The sequence below is a fragment of the Tachyglossus aculeatus genome, chromosome 22 (genome assembly GCF_015852505.1).
Source record: "Tachyglossus aculeatus isolate mTacAcu1 chromosome 22, mTacAcu1.pri, whole genome shotgun sequence".
NCBI lineage: Eukaryota > Metazoa > Chordata > Mammalia > Monotremata > Tachyglossidae > Tachyglossus > Tachyglossus aculeatus.
In genome coordinates, this window is record NC_052087.1 from 39,826 (window position 1) to 53,102 (window position 13,277).

The 13,277-nt window shown below is 41.2% G+C and overlaps 2 pseudogenes; both read left to right on the forward strand.

The window, feature by feature from the left end:
• The first annotated feature begins 4,264 nt into the window (after positions 1-4,264).
• Positions 4,265-5,038, forward strand: LOC119943422 (annotated as a pseudogene).
• A 5,687-nt stretch (positions 5,039-10,725) lies between these two features.
• On the forward strand, positions 10,726-11,688 carry LOC119944183 (annotated as a pseudogene).
• Positions 11,689-13,277: the final 1,589 nt, after the last annotated feature.

Consider the following 13,277-nt stretch of genomic DNA (forward strand, 5'->3'; position numbering starts at 1 on the left):
TATAGAAAGGACTAAATAAATACCACAATTATTGCTATTATTATTATTATTACAGGAGACCCTGAATGATGCAAAATTTCCAAATTCTGGGAATTAAGACTAGACCTCAAAATGATTTGACCACGTTTAAGAATTGCTCTTTCAAAGAGGATTATGTTCAACACCATCCAGGTAATAAGATCAGTGCTGCACAATAAAATGAGGAAAAGCTCAGGAAGTCAATAGTAAGATGTCTATACTGTATAACAACAGCAAATCTGGGTTCTGGCAGCTTCTAAACAAATTTGGCTGCCCAGTATGGTGTAGTATAGTCTGGTTAGGTAAGATAGTGATGATAAATAGGCAAAGCATTTCAGCAGTTACTTTGGATTTCTAGAGAAAATAATTCCACATTTTTTTCTGTGTGCTAGAAGCTTACTATATATATATGGATGTGTACATTCATGAATTGCCTATTTAAATGTAATGATTTAATGATCATCAATTAAAACAAGACAAGCACTGGCAACATTATAACTACCTTCCTAGGGATGACCAAAAGTAATAGTAATAATAATGATAATGGTATTTGTTAAGCATTTACTGTTGTAAGTGCTAGGGTAGATACAAGTTAATGAAGTTGGACACAGTACCTGTCCCTCATGGGGCTCATATTCTTAATCTGCATTTTATAGATGAGGTAACTAAGGCCCAGATAATTTAAATGACTTGCCTAAGGTCACACAGCAGACCTGTGGCAGAGCTCGGATTAGAGTCCAGGTGCCCATAGGCTACACAAATGGATTTGTGGAGAATAACATAGAGAACAATGACACTAGCAGTAGCAGTGGCCTAGTGGAAAGAGCACAGGCCTGGGAATCAGAGGACCTGGGTTATAATCCTAGCTCTGCTACCTGCTTGCTGTGTGACCTTGGGCAGGTCACTTAACTTTCCTGTGCCTCAGGAAGAAGGGAGGGAGATCCAATTTAGAATGTGAGCCCAATGTGGCACAGGGACTGTGTCTGACCTATAATCTTGAATCTACCCTAGAGCTTAGTACAGTGTGGTTAAGTAAGCACTTACAAATACTGCTATTATTATTATTATTATTTAAAAGGCAGACACAAAATACCCAATAAATAGACCCTAGTGTGGTCTTCAGTAAGATTCCATGTCCAGATCTGACCTCTCCATTTTAAGAGATGAATAAAGAATATATGAAGAATCAGTAGAAGAGCTACAAAGATGATTAAAGGGTTTAGCTAAATAGATAATTTAAAGGGAAAATCAAGCTATTAGTTTGGAGAAGAGAAGGTAACGAATTGTTGATAGCTGGGCCCAGATTCATGAAATGTTACCGCAAGTATTATGTCCTAAGACCATTGAGTTCAGAATTAAGGAATAAGTCTTTCAATTGCAGACAGATATGCTTGATCCATCATAAGGAACAATTGCTTGATAGTGACGATTAGTTGGCATTGGACAGACTTTGTACAAGAAATGAAATTGCTCTTTTGGGGAATAAGATAACCAACCCTGCCTGTCTTGGACATAGCAAAGTTTGGAGGTAAGGGGGTTTGATTCTATGATTTTGTGAGGTTCCTTCCAGTATTAAGAGAACCTGATTCAATAAAAATGTGACAGCAGTAAGGTCAGAAAAGTCCACAGAGCTCACTTGAGAAATGAATCATTCACAAATGTTTTTCTGTCTTTGCTAATTTGGATGTAGTTCATGGAACATTATCCCTAATGTTTAATATAATGACTGATTCAAAATCATAAACAGAAAATGTTAATTAATCCTCTTTGCTACGAGTTTTTAGAAGCCCCTTTCCTTTGTGACTTTATGGCTGTAATTAGACACAGGGGATAAAGTGCAGATAATACAAATTTTTCAAGTAGAATTGAATAACTGAAGGTGGTTAGGGATCCTCTTTCCTATTTAAATCTCAAAGAGGTTATTTTGTTGAAAGAAACTCATTTCAACGTTATTTGGAGAATAGGAAAACTTGCTTTGACAGAATAAAGCCCTCTCTGATCTTCCTTTTCAACTTCATGATGACCAAGATTGTTTAGAGGTTCGATATCAATTTTAATACATTCTTCACTAAGTTATCAGGGTACAGACATTCTTTTACCACAGGTTTAGGTTCTACACATGATAGGGACTCCTAAATGATGCTTGACGTAGTATGTAGGATGGTGGGTAGAGGTTGTGGAGGAGGAGGAAGAGTTGGAGAAAGAGGAAGGAAAGAGGAAGGAAAAGAGAAAAGGATGAATACGAGGAGGAGGAGGGAGAGCAGGAGGAGAATTAATCAATAGTATTTATTAAGTGCTTACAGTGTGTAGAGACTGTACTAAGCCCTTCAAAAACAAGAAAGGGAAAAGAGGAGGAAAGGAGAAGAAAGACAAGGAGGACAATGAGGAGAAGAAGGAGAGAGAAGAGGAAGAAGGGGAGAAAAAGGAGGAGGAGGAAGAGGATGCAGCAAAGCAGTTCATCAGGCCAAAAATCATCACACAAATTTTAAGTTTCCACTGAAACACTTTCCGAGAGTAAAATGTAGAGCACCAAACCAGGACATATTTGATTCCATTTTAAGAAAAGGAAGAATTTGTTAAGAACTGAAAGTGAATGGATACTTTGCTGGAAACAAGTATAAGATAACCTAAATATTAGGAAGGAAAAAAAATCCACAATGAAATAAACACCTTGGAGGAAAGCAAATTTTAACAGATATAGGACACTAGTAGGGAGGATATGATAGAGAAAAGTCAGTCCAAGAAAGCAGGTTGTTCTTCAAAGGGACATTTTAGACAAGGAACAAAATTTATCATAGGAGGGTTGGTTACAGTATATCAAGTTGACCAAATCCAGAACCTATACTAACCACTACACAGAAGGCAAAGGAACTAGCTACCAAGCATGGGAATTAAGCTAGATCATTAAAAAGAACCAAAGAGGAGGCTTATGAATTCACAAAATTAGAAAAGCTCAAGGCAAAAAGCATGCCACAAGCAACGATCTATGAACTCATGTCTTAAAGTATTCATCTATATTTGGCAAAAACGAGGCCAAGAAAATGTCACTCCCATGGTTGACAGGAAGGGAAAGCTGATAAAAAATAACAAAGGTCATTCATGGTTTTTCCCTTCTCTCCCTTAAAAAAAAGATCAAATGGAACAGTACATCAGGGAAGTTCTGCTTGAGCTGTAAAATTGGAATGCTAAACTAGAGTAGGGAAAGAAATAAGATATAAGAATATCTTTCTAAAAATCTGGGGGTAGCATATACCACATCAGCTTAAAAGCACGTCCCCTTTTCCCCTAATGAAGTGACTGTTGTTACCATAGAGACATTTCTCATGATTTTGCAGACTTTCTGGAGAACAGGAAAGGGGTCTCCATAACCTGGAGGGGATAAATGGAACCCAAATATAAAGAGAAAAGAAAAGTTTCATGGAAGGATACCACTGGTAATTACACGGATGTTTGGAACAAACTGGAAGACACCAAACATTTCTGGCCTTGTGAGGATGTAGCCTCCTGCCAGAAACATCAGATTCATTCATTCAGTCAGTCATATTTATTGAGTGCTTACTGTGTTCAGAGCACTGTACTAAGTGCTTGGGAGGTACAAGTTGGCGAAATATAGAGATGGTCCCTACCAAACAGCGGGCTCACAGTCTAGAAGGCAGAGACAGACAACAAAACAAAACACATTAAAAAAATAAAATAAATAGAATAAATATGTACTAGTAAAATAAATAAATAGAGTAATAAATATGTATATATGTATATATACAGGTGCTGTGGGGAGGGGAAGGAGGTAAGGAGGGGGGATGGGGAGGGGGAGGGGGAAGAGGAGGAGAGGAAGGAGGGGGCTCAGTCTGGGAAGGCCTCCTGGAGGTGGTGAGCTCTCAGTAGGTCTTTGAAGGGAGGAACCCCTACAGTAAGGGAATGGGAGGGGGAGGTGGAGCCCGCAAAAGAGACTGAGAATTAATGGCCGGAGAGATAAGAGGAGAACCAGGAGAGAACATAGTCTGTGAAGCCAAGGTTGGATAGCGTGTAGAGGACAAGGGGGTGGTCCACAATGTCGAAGGCAGCTGAGAGGTCGAGGAGGATTGGGATAGAGTAGGAGCTATAACATACATTACCATATTTATTTTTCTGGAACTCTGTCCAGCCAAGGGTCCAACTTATGCTTTTCATTATTTTCTTGTTCTTCTACCTGCTAACATTGTCTGGAAACGTTGTTATAATTACTGTGATCTGCCTGGAGCCCTGACGTCAAACCCCAGTGCATTTCTTCCTTGCCAATCTCTCCTTCCTGGATATGTGTTACACTTCCACCAATGTCCCTCAAATGTTTTCCAACCTGGTTGGGGTGATAAAGAAAATCTCATTCACCGGGGGTGCCACTCAAATGTATTTCTCCCTCTCCTTTGGGATTATTGAATGCGTCCTTCATGGGGTCATGGCTTATGATCAGTATGTGGCCATGTATCACCAGTTACATTACAAAGCGATCATGAACAGAGTGACGTGTGTCCAGCTGGGAATCACCTCCTGGATCAGCATCTTTCAGAGCTCCCTAGTGATCAATGCCCTCACTTCGAGCTTTCCCTGCTGCGGACCCAATGTATTAAACCATTTACACTGTGAAGTGCTGACAGTCTTGAGGCTGGCATTTACAGACACTTCCTTCCCAGAGATGGTAGCGTTTGTCTTCAGCAGCATCACAGTCTTCATTCCTTTTCTCTTCATCATGGTCTCCTATGCCCACATCCTCCTTTCAGTCCTCGGGAGACATTCCAGGGAGGTGCAGGGCCTTTTTGATGTGTGTTTCTCACCTGACCGTGGTGGCTGTCGTCTATGAAAGGGCCATCTTTGTGTACATGCGACCTCAGTCTGGTGCCTCTCAGTATGTTGGAAAGGTCAGTCCGTTAGTCTACACAGTAATCACACCCATGTTCAACCCCTGATCTACAGCCTGAGACGCCAGGAAGTGAAAGGCACTCTGAAGAAAGTCATCAACAGAAAGAAGACACCAGAACGTTAGGATTGTCAGTTAATGACTGGCATTTCATTCATTTCATTCATTCAATCGCATTTATTGAGCGCTTACTGTGTGCAGAGCACTATACTAAGCACTTGGGAAGTACAAGTTGGCAAAATATAGAGACAGTCCCTACACAACAGTGGGCTCACAGTCTAGAAGGGAGAGACAGAGAAGAAAACAATATGTATTAACAAAGTAAAATAAATAGAATAAATATGTACAAGTAAAATAAATAATAGAGTAATAAATACATACAAACATATATACGGGTGCTGTGGGGAAGGGAAGGAGGTAAGGCTGGGGGGTGGAGAGGGGGAGGAGGGGAAGAGGAAGGAGGAGGCTCAGTCTGGGAAGGCTTGGTATTTAGTGAGTGTTTACTGTGTGAAGAACACTGAGCTCAAAACTTGGGAGAGAACCATAAGATAGAGTTGGTAAAAGTGACCTCTGTCCTCAAGGAGTTAACAATCTAGTGGGTAAAGCTCTTTCTGTGGTGATTTTCATAGCATGCAGAGGTGATGCAGCGATTCTTGGTGATGATTTTCATAGCATGCAGAGGTGATGCAACGAGTCTTGTTGAATTAAGTGTATAGCTGCCCTTCTCATTCAAAGAAGAGGCCACTGACAGTGAAATTCACCTATGAGTAGTTGAGGCGCTGAAAAGACTATGCAGCAGGCACAGTCAAGATCATGATAGGCCCATACAAAAACGATTCTTCATGTTGCAGTGGAAGAAAATGAAGGGGTTGTTTATGGTTAGCCATGTTCCGTCACAAACTTTCTGGTCAAACCATGGCAAGTCCCTTCATCTTCCTGGGTTACCACTTAATTATTCCCAAAGGAAACTCATCCTAAAGATGCCAGTTGTTTATAGAAAGTCCTGCAGTGAGAATCTTGGCGGTAGCCACTACTTCCTCACTTGGTGTCTGTCTGGGCCATTTCAAAGCATCAGGAAGATTGCAAGATACTAGCTAGGAAAGAAGGAAGGGAAAGGACTGGTTTTGGAGACCTAATCCATCTCTTATAAATGGCACCCCGTCTAAAGGGGAAATAATTTCCTGAAACTCAATAGGAGTGGCTCTGCGGGGAAATGTGCACCAACTCTGTTGTATTGTACTCTTCCAAGCTCTTAGTATAGTGCTCTGCACACAGTTAGCAGTCAGTGAATACCACTGAAAACTAAATATTTATATTAATGTCTGCCTCCCACTCTAGATTGTAAGCTCATTGTGGGCAGGGAACATGGCTGTCAACTATGTTGTACTTTCCCAGGCATTTAGAACGGTGGTCTGCACAAACTAAGCACTCAATAAATACCATTGATGATGAGGATAGATGATTGATTGTTAGAGAGAGGGCTTTTCTGGTTTAGGAATGAATTTCTAGGAATAAATAAACCACGCAAACAAAAAAGGACTTACTGGGAAATTCACATTTTGCAGCTTTATAAGCTGTCAAGAAGTAAATTAAAACCTGATCTTTAATAAGTTCCTATTTTGGATTTGTATTAGTCTTTTACTTTTAAAATGATGTGGCACTGCCATCAGACCTTAGCAATTACATTTTTATTAAGCATCTTCCTATCCTTTGCTCTGGTTACAAGCAACATCAGGAATAATTGATTCTAGACACAGGCCCAATCAATACTTCGTGGTTATTTGAACCTGATATTTGGTAAAATAAAAGGTAGTGGGGCAATGCCAACCCACCCACATAGGGACATCTTTATTGGGCCACCCATTAGAGACACCATGAACATCTGGGTGCTTTTAAGGGGCACACAATATGTCAATGGCTTGCTGAGCTATGACCTGCACAAAAAATGCTAGGCTTCATTTGACCTTTTTGATTTGGTTTCCCTGACCAATATCGGGTGGAATGGCTAGTTGCAGCTGTGGTGAGAGATGGGTGGAGGTGAGAGGAAGGTCCCATGAGAGATGGGTGGAGGTGAAGAAGTTCTCACACTACCTGATTCCCTCATTCATTCATTAAATCTTATTTATTGAGCGCTTACTGTGTGCAGAGCACTGTGGTAAACGCTTGGAAAGTACAATTCCCTGCCCCACTTTTTTATCTGTGTTAAAGTCGAGTTTTATTACATTTGGGAAAGTTCATAGTCATCTAAATAGGCTGACTTGAAAGTGGTCAGTTTTTGAGGAATATGTCAAATAGGAGGACCACTGTCCAAAACGTTGCTTTGACATCACAGCACACTTGTGCACTTGCTCTGAGACTGTCCTATCTACAGGGAGCCTCCCTTGGAACCAAGACTCCTGGGATAGCCCGCAGCCTCCCCAGCTCCACAGCAAATAAGAGAAATAATTGGGATAGAGAGCAGGTTTGGTCGTCCAACCTAGCTCCCAGACTGCCTCTCTGTGACTAGCACTATGGAGAAACCCAGTCTGGATCCTGGATTTGACCTATATTGGTTCCTGATGGACTAGGGCAGATATAAAGCCATGAAGAGAAGGGGTGGTTCTGGGACTCGGGGAATACTGGTTGTCCGGCACCATGAATACTCTGGGACCACTCTCTAGTCTATTCATTTTCAGCCAAAATTCAGGTGCTACTGTGTCTTACTTTGGTCGAGAGGATGATAAGCCAAAGCTCGGTTATACCATCTTCCAAATGTAGAAAAACTCAATTTCATTGGCTTAAGTTCCATCCACATTTGCATAATCAGCTCCATTCTTCCCATCTAGCAAAATACATCCATGAGTAGTTAACACTGTTGAGAAGTAGCATGGCATAGTGATAGAGCAAGGGCCTGGGAATCAGAAGGTCATGGGTTCTAATTCCCACTTTGAAACTTGTCTGCTGTGTGACCTTGAGCAAGTCATTTCACTTCTCTCTGCCTCAGTTCCCTCATCTGTAAAATGGGGATTGAGACTGTGAGCCCCAAATGAAGTACAACCCAATTTGTGGTAGAGGCAGCATGGCCTAGTAGAAAGAGCACGAGCCTGGAAGTCAGGGGTCATCCGTTCTAATCCCTGTTCCACCTCATGCCTGCTGTGTGACCTTGGGTAAGTCACTTCACTTCTCTGTGCCTACGTTACCACAACTGGAAAATGGGGATTAAGACTGTGAGCCCCATGAGGGACAGAGGCTTGTCCCATCTGATTTACTTGTGTCTATCCCAGCACTGAGAACAGAGTTTGGCACATAGTAAATTCTTAACAAAGACCAAAGTTATTATTATTATTCTTATGCATGTGTGGAGGAGTAAATGCATTCTGTAGAGAACATCAGTCAATCAATCAATGGTATTTATTGAACACTTACAATGTGCAGAGCACTGTACTAAGCACTTGGGTGCTTCTACCACAAATCCGGTTGGACCCAGTCTCTGTCTCAAGTCTCAATCCCCATTTTACAGATGAAGTAACTGAGAAACAGAGAAGGGAAGTTACTTGCCCAAGGTCACACAGCAGGCAATACAACACAATTAGCCAGAATGTTCCCTGACCATAAGAGCTTACAGTCTAGAAAAGAGTTTGATTTATAGTTGCCAAGGGTCCTGCTTCATATTCCATGGTCATGGGTAAATGGACCCCACAGAATAATTGTAATCTGGTGAGAAGTGGGATCAGAAGCTTGAGTTTAATCAATGTCAATGCCAAGAAAAAAAGAACTGTTTCTATTCTATTCTATTTCTATTTATTCTGATGACACCTGTCCACGTGTTTTGTTTTGTTGACTGTCTCCCCCTTCTAACCTATGAACCCATTTTTGGGTAGGTAACTTCTCCATATGTTGCCAATTTATACTTCCCAAGTGCTTAGTACTATGCACACAGTAAGCGCTCAATAAATACGATTGAATGAATGAATGAATTGTAACCTTGAAAGGGTAATGAACAGCCCTCTGGTGCTAACTTACTGCAAGTAAGGAAGTATGGGGCAGGAATCTGACTTAATTATTTTTCCCAGGGACATTACATCTCAAAGATGTTTCCAGAAGAGTAGCATTATAATTGCTTCTAACATTCTAGAGGAAGAAATAGATGTAAATCGCTTGACTTCCTGGCACTGCAGTGCTATTAATAATACCGCTCTACTGCCAGATGTAGGTAATTCACTATATTTGCTGCTTAAATCTCCTTTTTCTACTAAATCCATGTATTGCCTGTTTCTAAATTGTTAATGTTGAGATTCCTAAAGCCTGGTTGTGAGGTTTTCTTTGTTATCATCATCCTTTAGATGTTAGGCCTTTTATCATCAGGAAGAGAGAGGCTGGAATGAAGCTTTCTGCTGTGAGGTAAACCCTAGCCACTCTAGGAGAGGTCTGCTATTTCCAGTCAAACAGATGTACAAATGTACAAGGGATGCTGCTATTAAATCTAGGTTGCTGAATCATTAGGCAACTGGAAACATGATGACAGAAGAGAAATTCTGTTTTTAATCTCATTGCCTCCATTTGTAAAAGCCCTGAAACAGTCCTTTGGAGGACTTTATGAATTATCTGGGAGGGTTTAAGACTATCCATTTGATGTGGAAGGTTTAGCAACTGGACCATCTGGAAACAGCTCAACAAGGTTAGAGGACTTCTTTAAGTCACAGTCAGTACTGTAATTCAGAGTACCTTGTATGGCCATTTTGGTTTATTTGGTTTGAAAATAAGTACACCTTAGGTATTTCAAACCCACTCAGGGTCAAACCTGGAAGGTTTCCAGTACTCTCCCAGTCTCGGTTACGGGAGGGAGATTCAAGCAGAGGCCTACCCATTCTATTCCTAGCTTGGGCAGTGGCTAGCGTGTGAAAGGAAATCTGCTACAAGTCAAAACTCACCCTTGGTGGGCAGCAGCAGCATGGGAGAGAGTCAAGGGTGGAGACTCGAGTTTACTGCACGGAAGGCAGCAATGCTAAACCACTTCTGTATTTTCACCAAGAAAATTCTGTAGATCCACTACCAGAACGATTGAAAATGGAGGTGGGGTGTTCTGGGAGATATGTGTCCGTGGTGTCGCTATGGGTTGGAAACGACTCGACAGCATAAGACGAGGTATTTCTGTATGTTTTCATCCTGAAAATTAGTTAAAATAGTTAGGTTCATTGGCTTTAGAAAGATATGCAAAATAAATCAGCTCCAAGTGTACCTTGAATAAATAGGTAGAACTCTCTAGTAAGCTCTTTCTTAATAATCTGATCCATTCTGATCATCTTCACAGGGAGGAAAGAATTATTTAATAATTAATGATCAAACCCATTGATTAATATGTAAGGTAGGAAGTCTGCATATTCAGATGGGTTGAGTTCAAATTATCTCTAAATTCTGGCTTTCTAATATGACATTCGACCCTTGTGATCTTACAGGCATCAAATGAAATCCCTGTGATGCTCATTTATCTTCCAAGCTGTATCTAAATGTTATTTAATAAATAAGGTTCTGAGTCAGTTGTCAAGTTTTACCTTGAATTCTATCAAGTTTTTAGTATAGACTTTCAGGTCATGACTTCAGAATGATATGAAGAAATATAATTTTCTTATTGAATCACTGTACAAGTGAAAGGATTAAAATTAGTATGAGGTGATGTGAATATTCATGCCTGCATGTGTGAACTAGAGAGAGATAGCCCATACTACATGTGCATATTAGCAAGACACGTGGATGAAAGCAATTTAAACCTGAGAAGATGTTTCTCATCTTCTGTTGTAATCTCTATCTCAGCGAGCAATGCAGATGATAAGGAAATGCTTCCTAAAAATTATACTACTGGATTGGAATTTGTTCTCTTGGGACTGGCATCACAGCCGAGCTGCAGGTAATCCTCTTCATGGTCTTCCTGGTGATCTACCTTGTCACTCTAGTGGGGAACCTGGGGCTGATCCTTCTAATCAAGGCTGACTCCCTACTACACACTCCCATGTACTTTTTCCTCAGCCACTTCTCCTTCGCGGGTCTATGCTATTCTACCATTTTCTCCTCTCAGATGCTAGTGCATTTCTATCAGAGAAGAAGACAATTTCTTCTGCTGGATGCTTTATGCAGTGCCTTTTGTTCATTGGCCTTGTGATTACCGAGTTTTATATCCTTGCTGCAATGGCTATTGATCGTTTTGTGGCTATCTGTTACTTTCTACAATATGGCAGCAAGATGTCCAAGAATGCCTGCCTTTGCTGGGTTGCTATTCCCTACACCTTTGGCCTCCTGAATGGCCTTTCCCAGACAGTACTGACGTTCCACTTATCCTTCTGTAGCTCCAAGACAACCAATCATTTCTACGGTGCTGATCCACCCCACATCATGGTGCCTTGCTCTGCTACCTATATCAAAGAAATGGCAGTGTTTGTTGTTGCTGGCTTCACTTTATCTAGGTCCATCGTAATAATTCTCTTATCGTACATTTTTATTTTTGGTGCCATTTTGCGGGTCCATTCTGCTGAAGGAAAGGCACCGAGACTTTTCCACCTGTGGCTCCACATTATAGCTATCATCGTATTTTATGGGACAGTTTCCAGCATGTATCTGCGGTGGCCTTCGAAGCAGTCTCTAGAGGAGTCAAAAATCACTGCTGTCTTTTATTCCTTTGTAAGTCCCATGTTGAACCCCTAGATCTCAGTCCGAGGAACAAGAATGTAATGGATGCCCTGAAGAAAGTAATCAGGAGAAAACTGTTTAATCATACGGCAGGCTCCATGTCCACCATTTTCTAATAATCCAGGAATGAAAGAGCAACAAAATAAAGCTTGTTTACCCTTTCCAGCCTGACCTTTCTCTTGTCTCATTTTCTCTTAAAAATAACAGGGAATGGTCCTTTTTTGACATCTCAATGTCCTTCTTCTGAATGCTGTGTTCCTGAGAATAGGGGAAAGGAAATGATGCTATCCATAGATCATAAATAATCTTACCCATAGACTATATCAAATTCTTTCATCCAGTTTTAAATGTCATTCTAATTCATATAAATCATATGATTTAGCTAGGTGTATTTTCATTGATTCAGGCCAGCAAAAGTTCTCTAACAGTCCAATAGGTTTCCTGAGCAAGCCCTAACTTCAGCAAACATCTTTTAAAAGGGGCCAGAGACATTACCTGCTGCAGTGAAGATGCATTTTATATAACTGTTGAAGGAAAATGGGCCAAGCAAGATATCCCTGTCATGAGTGTGACCCCTGACACACTTCCTTAGACTATCTTTTGGTAAAATAGCATGACCCCCTGGACCTACATCTTGAGACTAACTCATTTTAACATTAACTCAACTTCTAATCTACTTCCTAAACTAACTCTCTTTACAAACATGATCCCCTGCCTTCTGCCTATTGCATCCTGCCAAGGTGTAGGGATCACCAGCTTAGTGATTAGAGAAGAAAGGAAAACTGGAGAAGAAAGTAAAATTCACTGTCATCCCAAATTGACAAAACGGAGCAAATTATTTGGTTAATAATACAGTCGGGCATACCCGGAAGAAGTTCGATATCACAGTCAACAAGAATAGTATAAGAGGAGGGGAAAATGAGACCCATGTCCCTGCCTGTCAACCTACGAATCAAGCAAAAACTCCTTACTCTTGGCTTCAAGGCTCTCCATCACCTCGCCCCCTCCTACCTCACCTCCCTTCTCTCCTTCTACAGCCCAGCCTGCACCCTCCACTCCTCTGCCACTAACCTCCTCCTCCTTGTTCTTGCCTGTCCCTCTGTTGACCTCCAGCCCACATCCTTCCCCTGGCATAGAATGCCCTCCCTCCACACATCTGCCTCCCTTCAAAGCCCTGATGAGAGCTCACCTCCTCCAGGAGCCCTTACCAGACTGAGCCCCCTTCTTCCTCTCCTCCTTCCCATCCTGCCCACCCTATCTTCTTCCCCTCCCCCAGCACCTGTATATATTTGTACAGATTTATTACTCTATTCATTTTACTTGTACTATTCTATTTATTTTGTTAATGATGTGCATATAGCTTTAATTCTATTTGAAAAGCAGCATGACTCAGTGAATAGAGCACGGGCTTTGGAGTCAGAGATCATGGGTTCAAATCCCGGCTCTGCCATTTGTCAGCTGTGTGACTTTGGGCAAGTCACTTAACTTCTCTGTGCCTCAGTTACCTCATCTGTCAAATGGGGATTAATACTGTGAGTCCCATGTGGGACAACCTGATCACCTTGTAACCTCCCCAGCGCTTAGAACAGTGCTTTGCACATAGTAAGCGCTTAATAAATGCCATTATTATTATTATTATTACTATTTGTTCTGACGATTTTGACACCTCTCTACATGTTTTGTTGTTTGTCTCCCCCTACTAGAC